This window comes from Schistocerca serialis, chromosome 4 (genome assembly GCF_023864345.2).
Source record: "Schistocerca serialis cubense isolate TAMUIC-IGC-003099 chromosome 4, iqSchSeri2.2, whole genome shotgun sequence".
NCBI lineage: Eukaryota > Metazoa > Arthropoda > Insecta > Orthoptera > Acrididae > Schistocerca > Schistocerca serialis.
Window position 1 is genome coordinate 377965856 of NC_064641.1, and position 13043 is coordinate 377978898.

General features: G+C 43.0%; 1 protein-coding gene across 1 annotated transcript in view; it reads left to right on the top strand.

Annotated features, from left to right (window-relative positions):
- Window positions 1-6097: 6097 nt before the first annotated feature.
- The window catches only part of LOC126474677 (diuretic hormone receptor-like), a gene marked incomplete at its 3' end in the record, with an annotated part of 1060935 nt that continues 1053989 nt past the window's right edge, over window positions 6098-13043 (top strand). Inside the window, exon 1 of the mRNA XM_050102155.1 lies at window positions 6098-6206. The remainder of the gene's footprint in view (window positions 6207-13043) is intronic.

Below are 13043 nucleotides of genomic sequence, written 5' to 3' on the forward strand. Positions count from 1 at the left end.
GACTAGTGATACAAGGCCGTTGGGATCCAGCACGGCGTTCCGTATTACCCTCCTGAACCCACCGATTCCATATTCTGCTAACAGTCATTGGATCTCGACCAACGCGAGTAGCAATGTTGCGATATGATAAACCGCAATCGAGATAGGGTACAATCCGACCTTTATCAAAGTCGGAAACGTGATGGTAGTCATTTCTCCTCCTTACACGAGGCATCACAACGTTTCACCAGGCAACGCCGGTCAACAGCCGTTTCTGTATGAGAAATCGGTTGGAAACTTTCCTCATGTCAGCACGATGTAGATGTCGCCACCAGCGCCAACCTTGCGTAAACGTTCTGAAAAGCTTATCATTTGCATATCACAGCATCTTCTTCCTGTCGGTTTACTTTCGCGTCTGTAGCACGTCATCTTCGTGGTGTAGCAATTTTAATGACCAGTAGCGTATTATGAAATAAGTGGTGGAACAGCATTGGGATCGCCACTGTCATCCACCACAACTAATGTTTTCACGGAGTATTTCGAGGAAAGAGAGTTCATCCTGCTTCTTCAGATACGTTGACGATACTTTTTCAGTCTAGCCGCATATTACTAAGGCGGTGCAGCAGTTTATCGACAACACGAAAGTTATACTTCTGAACTTAAGATTTAGGGCAGGGATTGAAAATGTCGGGAAATTTTTTCTCACATTTATTGATCGAACCGAAAGCTGATGGACGACTAGGCCATTCTGTTTATTAAATCTGTGCCCGACCATCGCGTCTTAGTGTTTCATGATTTCCTCAACCGGTTGCGGCAAACGGCGGTATGCTTCCATTGAAAGGGCATGGCCGATTTCCTTCCCTGTACTTGAAATATCCCGAGCTTGTACTCCGTTTATACTCGGAGAGCACTGGATGTATATCTCTAGAACGAACAAGGCTTAGGTTGGTAAATAGTAATGATAGCGAAACAAAGGACTATACGCCATTCGTGCAGAAATGCACTTGACTAACACTCGTCTTATAGACAAGGAAGTATGTCCCGTACAATGGCGTATTTGATGTGCGTAGAAAAAACGTCCTGAATTAAAATTCTAATCCTATATTTTATTCCTCTGAAATACTACTTCTATTGGCTCAGTGTACGATTTAAACTATTCAGTGGAAGTCGAGAACGATGAACGTTTACTGTACTATTCCAGCGTGGAATCTCAGCGGAAAATACATTACTACCATGGTTCACTTACTTGATCCCACTCTGTACTTGACTTGCAGCTGGTATCAGAGTTGCCTGCGTCTGGTCACCGGAGGTATAGCATTATTAAGAACCAACCATCTAAGTCTCAACGATTTGGACTTCGGTTACAATACTAAAGTTAGCAGATGGATCATGGTAGCAGACGAAGTAACAGAATTGTCCTATATTGAAAGCAAAATAACACATCCGGACAGGAAAAGGGAACATTATTTACCAAAATAAATGTATAAGTTTCAAATACTAGCAATAATTTAATAAAAATAATTCGAAAATCTACGTCCGGCGCTCAAATTTTTGTGAAAGTGAAGCAAGGACGGTGGGAAAATATTGAAAGAAGGGAATCGGAGCCTTTGGGATGCGGTGCTACAGACGAATGTGTAAAAGAAGTATTTCTGGCAGTTGAGAAGATTCTCAGAAGAACCGGCAGGGAAAAAATTAATTGGAAAACTTTAAATGGAAGAAGACAAAGGATAACTGAAAATCTGTTAACTTATCAGAGAATAACTTCCAAGATATTAAAGAGAGCCATAAAAGGCAAAGATTGTGGCGCAAGGGATTTTGTATATACTTGATGACAAACTACAGTTTTCAAATATCGAAATATATTCCTGAAATGGAGCTCATCTGTGACGGGTACGCATGTACTACCTAATGCGACAAATGAAGATCTCTGCCGGACCGGGATTAGAACCCGGACACCCACGAGTGACTAGCACTTACGCTACCGCGGAAAGTCCCAAACTTCCATGTATCACAAACCTATCTATCTGTTCTCCTAAATTGTTAGTTCCTTTACCTATAGTCACATATCTCGTGATTCCGCTGAAGGTTTTAGATTCAAACCAACAGTAAGACATAGAGTATCGTCAGTTTCGTCACAGATTCGTCTTCGCCTTTATGCGTATTTATATTTGATGACGAACTGCAGCTTCAAATATGGAAATTGATTCCTCAAATTCAGCTTAACTGTAATAGGTACGGATGTATTAGCTAAAGCGATAAATGAAAATTTGTATAGAAAAGCGAAGGCGGGCCAATGACGATAAAGACAACGATAATCTAAAACCTGCACGGGAATCACGAGGTGCTAGTGTATTAGAGTGAATTAAAAATCTATAAGAAGAAATAGATAGGTGTGTGACATATGGAAGCTTAGTCGTTCCGGGGACCATGCCCCGACAGCCAAAGTGGTAAGGCGAGCGCTCGCAATAAGTAGGAGACCTGAGCTCTCCTCCGGTTTGGCACAAATTTTCGTATGTCGCTTTAGGTAATACATCTATGTCCACTACAGTTAAGTTGAATTTCAGGAATGAATCAAACAAAATAAATCAGCAGAAAGCAAGAGAATGGTGGGTGATTCACTACACAAAACAGGCTGCATAAATTCTAACAGGTACACAGGTATTACTGAATGCTTGCAGCTTCACTAGAGTACTTGTCTTCGCCCCCCCTCCTTGAAGTTAAAAATTAATTGGTCACGTTTAAGCTATCGCAACGGGTACGTTAGACAGGAAAACTGTCGCTCGTGAACCTCTGATGGAACACTGCTACAAGGGGTGTGGATGCGTGCTCCAGCTATTATCTGAGTCAGCCGTGGTGGGATCCCACTAGTAACTTAGAAGTGAAGTACACAGTCGGATAACGTGATCCAAAAAATTCCTTTTCGCCTAATATTATTACGTATTATTAATTTCGATCTTTTCCTGACTTGTATTGTTAATGGATGATATGTATTGTAATAATAGTTTGTTATTATACGGATTATAATGGGTTATAATTATATGTAATACTGGATGATATGTATTAAATAAAGGAAATCAGGAAAAGAACTGCAATGGCAAAAGAAGGATGCAAGAGGAAAGAGAGGTTACCGACCACCCTGACGCTGTACGGCGCAGACAGTGAGTACAAGCACTGCAGAAGCCGAAATGTCGGCTGCCGTAGGCCATTATCTGCGGAATAAACTGCCTGGAAGGTTGAGGGAGAGGACTAAGGGAAGTGGATGTGCACGTTTTATTCGTGCAGTTTCAGCAGACAGACAAACATGGCTGTAGCAGTGAGCCGAAGACGCCATTGCCTTTGATGTGAATGTTTCCCCTAATTTTTATTCATGCTCACCGCTCTGTGTGGCCTGCTCGGTTATTTGAGTATCGATTGGTTCGCGTTACTAGAGATGCGTTCATGGATGATCATTAGGAATTCATACAGCTGTCTCAAACTTAGGAAAGCATAATATCTCCGATGCACATCAGAACATCTATGCCGTAGAATAACGACAAAGTTAGTTTTGAATGCTGACATCTAGAGGTACACACGAAAAAAGAAAGAAAAACATACTCCTGCTCTCAGGGTTCCGTAAAAGCTTAATTATATACAGGCTGGAGCAAATAAAAGTGACCCTGTCAACTAGATTAGACTCGTCGTGAATGTATGCATATAACATCAACCCATGACGTGCACATAAAGTGTATGCCCTCTACACGGGTTCAGACCGAAATGCGAGTTTTGTCAGTGCGAGTCGAGCTGTGGAAAGGAGACGATCGTACTCACAGTGGAGCAGCGGGTGATCGTTATGAGAAGTTACGTGACAACAAAGCCGAGGAAACCGTGTGGTCATTTGTTTGCTGAGAAGTTTAGTGGTGTTGACACCAGCAAAGAGTGCCATGCAACGATTAGTCCAAGAATAGCGTCAGACAAGATCCGTTTTGAACAAGTCAAGAAACATTCCGAAACAAGCACGCATCCAGGCACGCCATGAAACGTGGCTATAGTTCACCAGAAAATGCTTCAGAGTCCTACCAAATCAACCCGACACCTGTCGCTTGAGACCCGCATATCACTTCGATCGGACGAATATTCCACCTAGACCCCCTCATGCATCCCTACAGAGAATCTGTTCTTCATGCATTAAAGCCACCAGATGCTCATCAGCGCCTCCAGTTTTGTGAGTGGCTGTTCGTTGAGATAACAATGAATGGCTTGCACAGGGATCTGTACTTTACATCTCACGAAGCCGGTTTCACCTGAGCGATTATACAGGGTGATTCAAAAAGAATACCACAACTTTAAAAATGTGTATTTAATGAAAGAAACATAATATAACCTTCTGTTATACATCATTACAAAGAGTATTTAAAAAGTTTTTTTTTCACTCAAAAACAAGTTCAGAGATGTTCAATATGGCCCCCTCCAGACACTCGAGCAATATCAACCCGATACTCTAACTCATTCCACACTCTCTGTAGCATATCAGGCGTAACAGTTTGGATAGCTGCTGTTATTTCTCGTTTCAAATCATCAATGGTGGCTGGGAGAGGTGGCCGAAACACCATATCCTTAACATACCCCCATAAGAAAATATCACAGGGGGTAAGATCAGGGCTTCTTGGAGGCCAGTGATGAAGTGCTCTGTCACGGGCTGCCTGGCGGCCGATCCATCGCCTCGGGTAGTTGACGTTCAGGTAGTTACGTACAGATAAGTGCCAATGTGGTGGCGCTCCATCCTGCTGAAATATGCATTGTTGTGCTTCTTGTTCGAGCTGAGGGAACAGCCAATTCTGTAACATCTCCAGATACTGTAGTCCAGTTACAGTAGCACCTTCGAAGAAAAAGGGACCAAAAAGTTTATTGGCTGAAATGGCACAGAAAACGTTCACCTTAGGCGAGTCACTTTCATACTGAGTTGTTTCCCGCGGATTCTCAGTGCCCCATATACAGACATTGTTACGGTTGACTTTCCCGTTAGTGTGGAAAGTTGCTTCATCACTAAACACAATCTTTGAAACGAAAGATTCGTCTGTTTCCATTTGAGCAAGGATAAAATCACAGAAATCGATTCTTTTAATCTTATCAGCTGCAGACAGTGCTTGAACCAATTTTAGACGATAAGGTTTCATAACCAACCTTTTTCGTAGGACTCTCCACACAGTTGATTGTGGAATTTGCAGCTCTCTGCTAGCTCTGCGAGTCGATTTTCCTGGGCTGCGAACAAATGCTTGCTGGATGCGTGCTACATTTTCATCACTCGTTCTCGGCCGTCCAGAACTTTTCCCTTTGCACAAACACCCATTCTCTGTAAACTGTTTATACCAACGTTTAATACACCACCTATCAGGAGGTTTAACACCATACTTCGTTCGAAATGCACGCTGAACAACTGTCGTCGATTGACTTCTGCCGTACTCAATAACACAAAAAGCTTTCTGTTGAGCGGTCGCCATCTTAGCACCAACTGACGCTGACGCCTAGTCAACAGCGCCTCAAGCGAACAAATGTACAACTAAATGAAACTTTATAGCTCCCTTAATTCGCCGACAGATAGTGCTTAGCTCTGCCTTTTGTCGTTGCAGAGTTTTAAATTCCTAAAGTTGTGGTATTTTTTTTTCTTGAATCACCCTGTATTATTGAATCATAGGTTCTGGGCAGCGGAGAATCCGCTTAAGCTCCGCGAAACACCATTGCTTAATCAGCAGGTCGGAGTTTGGTGTGCAGTCTCAGCACGCTGCATTATTGGTCTCATCTTCTTTCATCAGACGCTGACTTCGGCGCTTTGCATTGCCAACATATTAAAATAATTTGCGGCAGAATTAACGCAAGAGAAAAGACCTACAGTTACTTACAACAGAATGGAATAATTTCTCATACAGCTGGCCGAACCCTGGAGCACTTTTACACAATCTTCACGCCTGTCAGAGTTGATAGCAGAGGGCACTCTGGTCGCGGCCCTATCTGCTCACTGGCCGCCCGGGTCATCAGATCTGTCAGCGTGCGCTTACTTTGTGTGTGCAGCGCTGAAGTGTAGGGTGTATCGTACCACCACTATAGTCTTCAAAAACAGCAGCAGAACATTACGGATGAGACTGCGACAGTGCCATCTGTTCAGCTTCGATCCACCTTCAGCAGTTTGCTGACCACGATCCGAAAGTGGCATGATATGTATGGTGGCCTCTTTCAGCATCTGCTGTAATCAGGTTAGTATAGTGTTTCCTTTCCTCGGCTGTGCATCTCTGTACCCTGGGACTCTACCTCTCCGTACCACTTTTATTTGCCCCACCCTGTAAACAGACAGTTCATACATCATGGCAATCTAGGATCTCTATGATTTTTACGTGTTACTGATATACTGGCATGATTACTATCTCAAGAATTCCTTTAATTTTTGAGAATGTTTAAGTTTAAAGTCGGGTAACAAATGAAAAACGAAATATTTTTTTGCGTGACTTACTTGTAAATCAACAATTTTCTGTCTTTTTCTCTTACTTGTATTGTGGAACTTTATTTCTACCAAATATCATGATTATACCTCAATGGCTTACGACAACGGGCAGTATATTATAGCATTTAAGGAGTGAATTTGCAAGTATAAAAATATGTGACTTAAGTGACCGTACCTGTCGATTTAATTGACTTGGAAGTCTGAGTGTTTTATACCGCCAAGGAACCGTAGGCCTTAGTGTGTGACATTAACGTGAATTTGATACTGTTATCCATTCCTGAGAGATAGATGTCTTAACAGACGGACGGACACAGAGACACAGTCGGACAACATAAGAAAAAAAAAATCATTTTCGTTCAATATTATTACATATTAACAATTATTTTTTCTTATTTGTATTGTTAATGGATGATATGTATTGTAATAATGGGCTGTAATAATGTGGATTATAATGGATTATAATTATATGTAGTAATGCATGATATGTATTAATCAACGGAAATTAGGAAAAATATTGCAATGGTTCAAATGGCTCTGTGCTCCAGGGGACTTAGCTTCTGAGGTCATCAGTCCCCTAGAACTTAGAACTAGTTAAACCTAACCTAAGGACATTACATACATCCATGCCCGAGGCAGGATTCGAACCTGCGACAGTAGCGGTCGCACGGTTCCAGACTGTAGCGCCTAGAATCGCTCGGCCACCCCGGCCGGCTATGGCAATGGCAAAAGAAGGATTCCCGAGCAAACAGAAATTACCTTGTTGACCACTAAACAATGATATGAGGAAAAGACTTGCCAAATGTTACATCTGGAGCGTTGCACTATATGGTACGGAGACCTGATCGTTGAGGAAGGAAGATGGAAGTAGATTGGAAGCACTAGAGATGTGGATATGGAGAAGAATGGAAAAAGTGGGATGGGAAGACCGAGTAAGGAATGAAGGAGTATTAAGAAGAGTTGGAGAAGAAAGAAACGTGCTGAAACTCATCAGAAAGAGAAAACGGAACTGGATGGCACATTGTTTGAGGAGGGACTGTTTACTGAAGGAAGGAATAAAAGGAATGGTGGAGGGAAAATGGGGAAGAGGAAGAAAAGATATCAGATGCTGGACAATATAAAAGGAAACAAATATACAGAAATGGAAAGACCAGCTATGGACAGACAAAGGTGGAAGAGGGTTAACCCATGACAAGACCTGCCGTAAGGCAGAATACCATACTACTAGTAGTATTGTTAAACATGCTCTTTGCCAATTTCATGATTCTAGAACAACGGGAAGTACCCTACAGTTTTTGATGAGTGAGATCTCGACTGTTAAAATATGACATAAATGGCCGCATCTTTTGATTGCATTCACGTAGAACCTTAAGCTCTTTACATCACCAAGGACCCATGTGGCGGACAAAAAGGACAACATGGCTCAAGTGGACTGCCTAGCCTTTGCAGACGACATAGCAACAGCAAATGAGACGGAAGAAGACGCAAAGACACAATTCGACAACTTAAGTAGGGTAGCCAGAAAGGTGGGCCTGAGGATCGCCTATAACAAGACAAAGACATTAAATACCACTGCAGACTGGGAAACACCCGAAGGCACTGTGCTAATGGTGGAAGAGTTCAAATGCCTGGGAGAGGTTATAACAGCAAGGAACAGGAGCAATGAGGGTAAAAGAATATATCCACAGAGACAAAGATAAGCCACTACAAGGCACCGGCGAGGAATGCAATATTATAAGCTGCTGAGACGCTGACACTAGGAAGAATGGGGCAGAACAACTACAGAATGAAGAGAGAAAAATATTGAGAAAAATGCTAGGTTCCAAAAGAGTTGCAGAGAGGTGGATGCGAAGACCTAGGAAAGAATTGTACAGGAACATGAGAACAATATCCGGGGAAATCAGACTCAAAAGGGCAAGGTTTGCTGGACATGTAGTTAGGATGAGTATGGACAGAATGACGAAGAGAGTGTGGGAAACAAAAGGAAGGACAAGCGGAAAGACAGGAACCAAGTGGGTTGTTGAACTTTGGAAGGACTGGTTGCAATTGGGGAGCAAGGTCGAGGGAAAGGAAAATTGGAGGAACAAATAAACACCGACCAATATGCCGGAGATCAATGACAGAGAAGAATACAGGAAAAATTAGTGTCACCAGTGGAACCGACAGGAGGAATGGACACTGAAGATCTCGGAAGAAGAGCGGGAGAAAAGAATAGAACGAATGAAGAGGTTCTGGGAGAAGAAGAGGAAAATGCAGTCCACGAAGGGGCTACCCGTGGCCCTACAGAGGCCGTAACGCAAGCAGAAGAAGAAGAACAAGAAGAAGAAGAAGAAGATCGCCAAGGACCGTACACCGAAGAATGTTGCATAAATTTCAGTTCGATATGTCCACCCGTTACTGAAACAAAAGTTATTAACAGTCGCGCAAACAAAAAGACAGGCAGACAGATAACAAAGTGACGCTATAAGGGTTCCGTTTTTACTGACTAACGTAAGGAACCCTAGAAACAATGGCAGCTGAATTTTTGAAATGTCATTTACTGTAAGATATTGTGCTGCGACTATGTGCTATGTAATAGTTCCATGATTCCATTTTGACGTTAGCAACATAACAGTCACTGCACAAAATTTAGGAACGCTGTCTTGCGTGTTACGGTCCTAAATAACCGTGTAAGTAGTGACTCAAGAATACCACGTAAATACGGTAGAGCTGATTAGTCACAATATCATTTCCTTGCCGTACATTTTGACATGGTTCATGAAAGGTATTCATCACTTCATTGTCCTGTTGCGAAGTTGAGAAGCGTTAAGCTGTCAGAAGACGGCGTCCTGCGGCATAATGGCGCCACATATCGATATCACATAATGCAAAAACTTTCGGCTCTGTGTCATCATGTAGCGTAACTTACCTCCTGGGAAACACACAAAAATTCTGGAACTTATACTATAGCAAACTGAGCCGTCATTCCCGCGATGCTGTGATTCATTAGTCGAGTAAAATACAAGCGCAGGTGTCAGACGGGCCATAAATACTTAGAGCAGTGGTTCCCAACCAATTACCGCGAGCTCCAGGGGTTTCACTTGTTAGTACTCATGGCCAGCGAGTACATGAGAGATGACATGCCCTTTAGCTATCCTACGGATACTACTCACAAGAGAGAGAGAGAGAGAGAGAGAGAGAGAGAGAGAGAGAGAAGGCATGAAAGAATCGGTTTGGATCGATTGCCAGTTTTTTAAGTTGAAAATTGCACCAGACCACCATATGGCTAGAAGTATACATTCTTACAGACTGGACTGCACCACACAGCTCGCTCACGACCTTGGCTGGCTGCTTATGGCTTAAACACATAACATGTCAGAATCTGATCGTAAGTTATTGAGTCGGTAGTTTCTCAGACACAACCTTCACAGACACGACGGTTCGCAAGAACGACTCGCTTAAAGTCTGCCCATTTATTATCCTGACACAAGAAAGAAGAAAGGACGGCTGGTGTTTTACATCCCCTCCACGGCAGACATTATGAGACAAGGAGCTTTTTTCAGATTTCGTACTACTGGAGGCGGCGGAAGCGGCCATGGAACATTTACGGAATCATCCCGACGTTTCCATGGAGTGACCCGGATGACCACAGACAACCGACATATCGACGGGCGACCTGGGAATTGAACCCGGTGTTTCAAATGCGAGTTAAGATCGCTAGCCAATACACCAGTTCACTCCGTTCCCTTGGAGATATTGCTGAATTAATGCTCACTGAGACACTTGATAGCCTTTTCCCTAATCTATATGGACGAATTTTCAACTGTAGTTTTCTGAAAAGTAAGCACAGGAACAGAATGTATGTAGACAGTGATTTGATACTGAAACTAACCAGTTTTAATCTCGATATTGATTCCCTAGTGCGTGACAATCTCAAAAACCTCAATGAGGTTATAAAGGTTTATTGATACACACAGAGAGATATATATATATATATATATATATATATATATATATATATATATATATATACCTGTGTGTGTGTGTGTGTGTGTGTGTGTGTGTGTGTGTGTATCAATAAACCTTTATATATATATATATATATATATATATATATATATATATATATATATATATATATACCTGCCTAGTATCGTGTGTAGGGCCCTCGCGAGAACGCAGAAGTGCCGCAGCACAACGTAGTATGGACTCGACTAATGTCAGAAGTAGTGCTGGAGGGAACTGACATTATGAGTCCTGCAAGACTGTCCATGGATTCGTAAGAGAACGAGAGGTGAAGCTCTCTTAAGCTCTCTTCTTCACGGCACGTTGCAAGGCATTCCAGATATGCTCAGTAATGTCCATGTCTGGGTAGTTTGGTGGCCAGCTGAAGTTTTTAAACACAGAGGGGTGTTCTTGGAGCCACTCTGTAGCAATTCTAGGCGTGTGGAGTGTCGCACTGTCCTGCTGGAATTGCCCAAGTCCGTCGGAATGCACATTGCACAATGAATGGATGAAGGTGTTAAGACAGGATGCTTACGTACGTGTCACCTGCCAGAGTCTTATCTAGACATATCAGGGGTCCCACATCACTTCAACTGCAGACGCCCCACACCATTGCAGAGCTTCCACTAGCTTGAACAGTCCCCTGCGGACATGAAGTGTCCATGGATTGATGAGTATATCTCCATACCCGTACACATCCAACAGCTCGATACAATTTGAAACGAGACTCGTCCAACCAGGGAACATGTTTCCAGTTATCAACAGTCCAAGGTCGGCGTCGACGGGCCTAGGCAAGGCGTGCAGTCATCCACGGTACACGAGTGGGCTTTCGGCTCCAAAAGTCCATATCGGTGAAAAGCTCATATCGATAATGTTTCGTAGAATGGTTCGCACATTGACTCTTGTTGACGGCCCAACATTGAAATCTGCAGCAATTTGAGGGATTACTCTTCTGTCATGCTGAATTATTCTCTTCAGTCGTCGTTGGTCCCGTTGTTGCAGGATCTTTTTCAGGCCGTAGCGATGTCAGAGATTCAATGTTTTACCGGATTCCTGATATTCACGGTACCATCCTGAAACGGTTGTCCGGGAATACCCATCTTCATTGCTATCTCGGAGATGCTATATCCCATCACTCGTGCGCCGATTATAACACCACGATCAAACTCACAAATTCTTGGTAGCCTGCCATTGTAGCAGCTGTAACTGATCTATCAAGTGCGCTAGACACTAGTTGTCGTACATTGGCGTTGCCGAGCGCAGCGCCGTAGTCTCCTGATTGTATATAACTGTAATCTAATATGCATGCGTATTCCAGTTTATTTATATAGTTAATTGACCTTTTACCTTTTTTTTTTTTTTTTACAAAATAGGTGGTCCGCGCAGATAAAAGGGTTGGAACCACTGTCTCGGAGCATTCCGCTTTACCGTTTTTAACCTCAGTAAAACGCAGCTGTGTATACCAGATGAGCAAATCCTAGCCTATATATTCAAATGGGCTGTATTTTTTCATTATGCGTCCGTCTTTGCAAATGATCAGGTTTTCCTCAGTTTGAGCAACAGGAAATGTCAGAGAGGAACAAAGGGAACAAAATCCGCCAAAATGCGACATGCTGGAGCCGGGGCTCTTGCAGGCCACACTGGCTGTCCCCGGTGGCCCCGCTCGAGCTGTGATAAATGAGACTTGTCGCTGTTTGCCGCGACGTATCCATCACACGCGGAAGCGATGCGTTTTGTTTCTGTGGTGTTCACGATTTCCCTCTGGTGACAACGCTCACAAGCCCACCCGAATCAATCGCACCGCTTTGTAACCACACCTTGCGTCTCTCGGCATGCTGTTATGAAATGTCTGGCTGAGAGGAGCTGACTTTCGCGTGTTTGTGGGGGTAGAGAGGGAGGTCAGTGAATGTCTTCCAATAATTTTATTGCTGGATTGGTTGCCTGGGAATTGGACATCACTCAAAGAAGCTGCTACATCTAGTTAAGAAGTGCCTGTTGTTGGCTCTGTCATTCCCTCACCATCAATTTTACCAGTTTAAAGGTCCGTAACATTTATTTTACGACTATCTCTGAGACATTGACTTATTCAGCTTCTTTATACACAGCCGGAAAAAAATTAGTATACACTTTTAGAGGTTCCCAGTTGTTCCAACAATGCATCGGTGTATATGAAATGATTAAATTTACAGATCAACAGCACAAGTGGTTCTGAGGTACCAGGTATCCACCCACTCTGAAACACCCATATTAGTATATGGTGTAGTTTCCAAGAGTTGCAGTGTAGGCGCTAGCTCTGGATTTCAGATGACCGTGCAGATAGCGGATACTGTCTTGCAATATGTTATGCCACGCCTGCTCGACCTGTTCGAGTAATTACTTAAGAGCTGTTGACTGACTAGTCGTACGAGTCACTTTTGGTCCCATCTCATCTAATATGTGCTCTATTGGAGATCGGAGAGTGTGCTGGTCGGGGAACTTACTGCAAACCTTGCGGAGCACGTTACGTTTCATGGGCAGCGTGTGGGTTAGCATTATCCTGTTGGAAAATTACATCACCTTACTGTTGTAATAATGGCAGAAGAATGGGTGTAACAACATTCTGCAAATAACG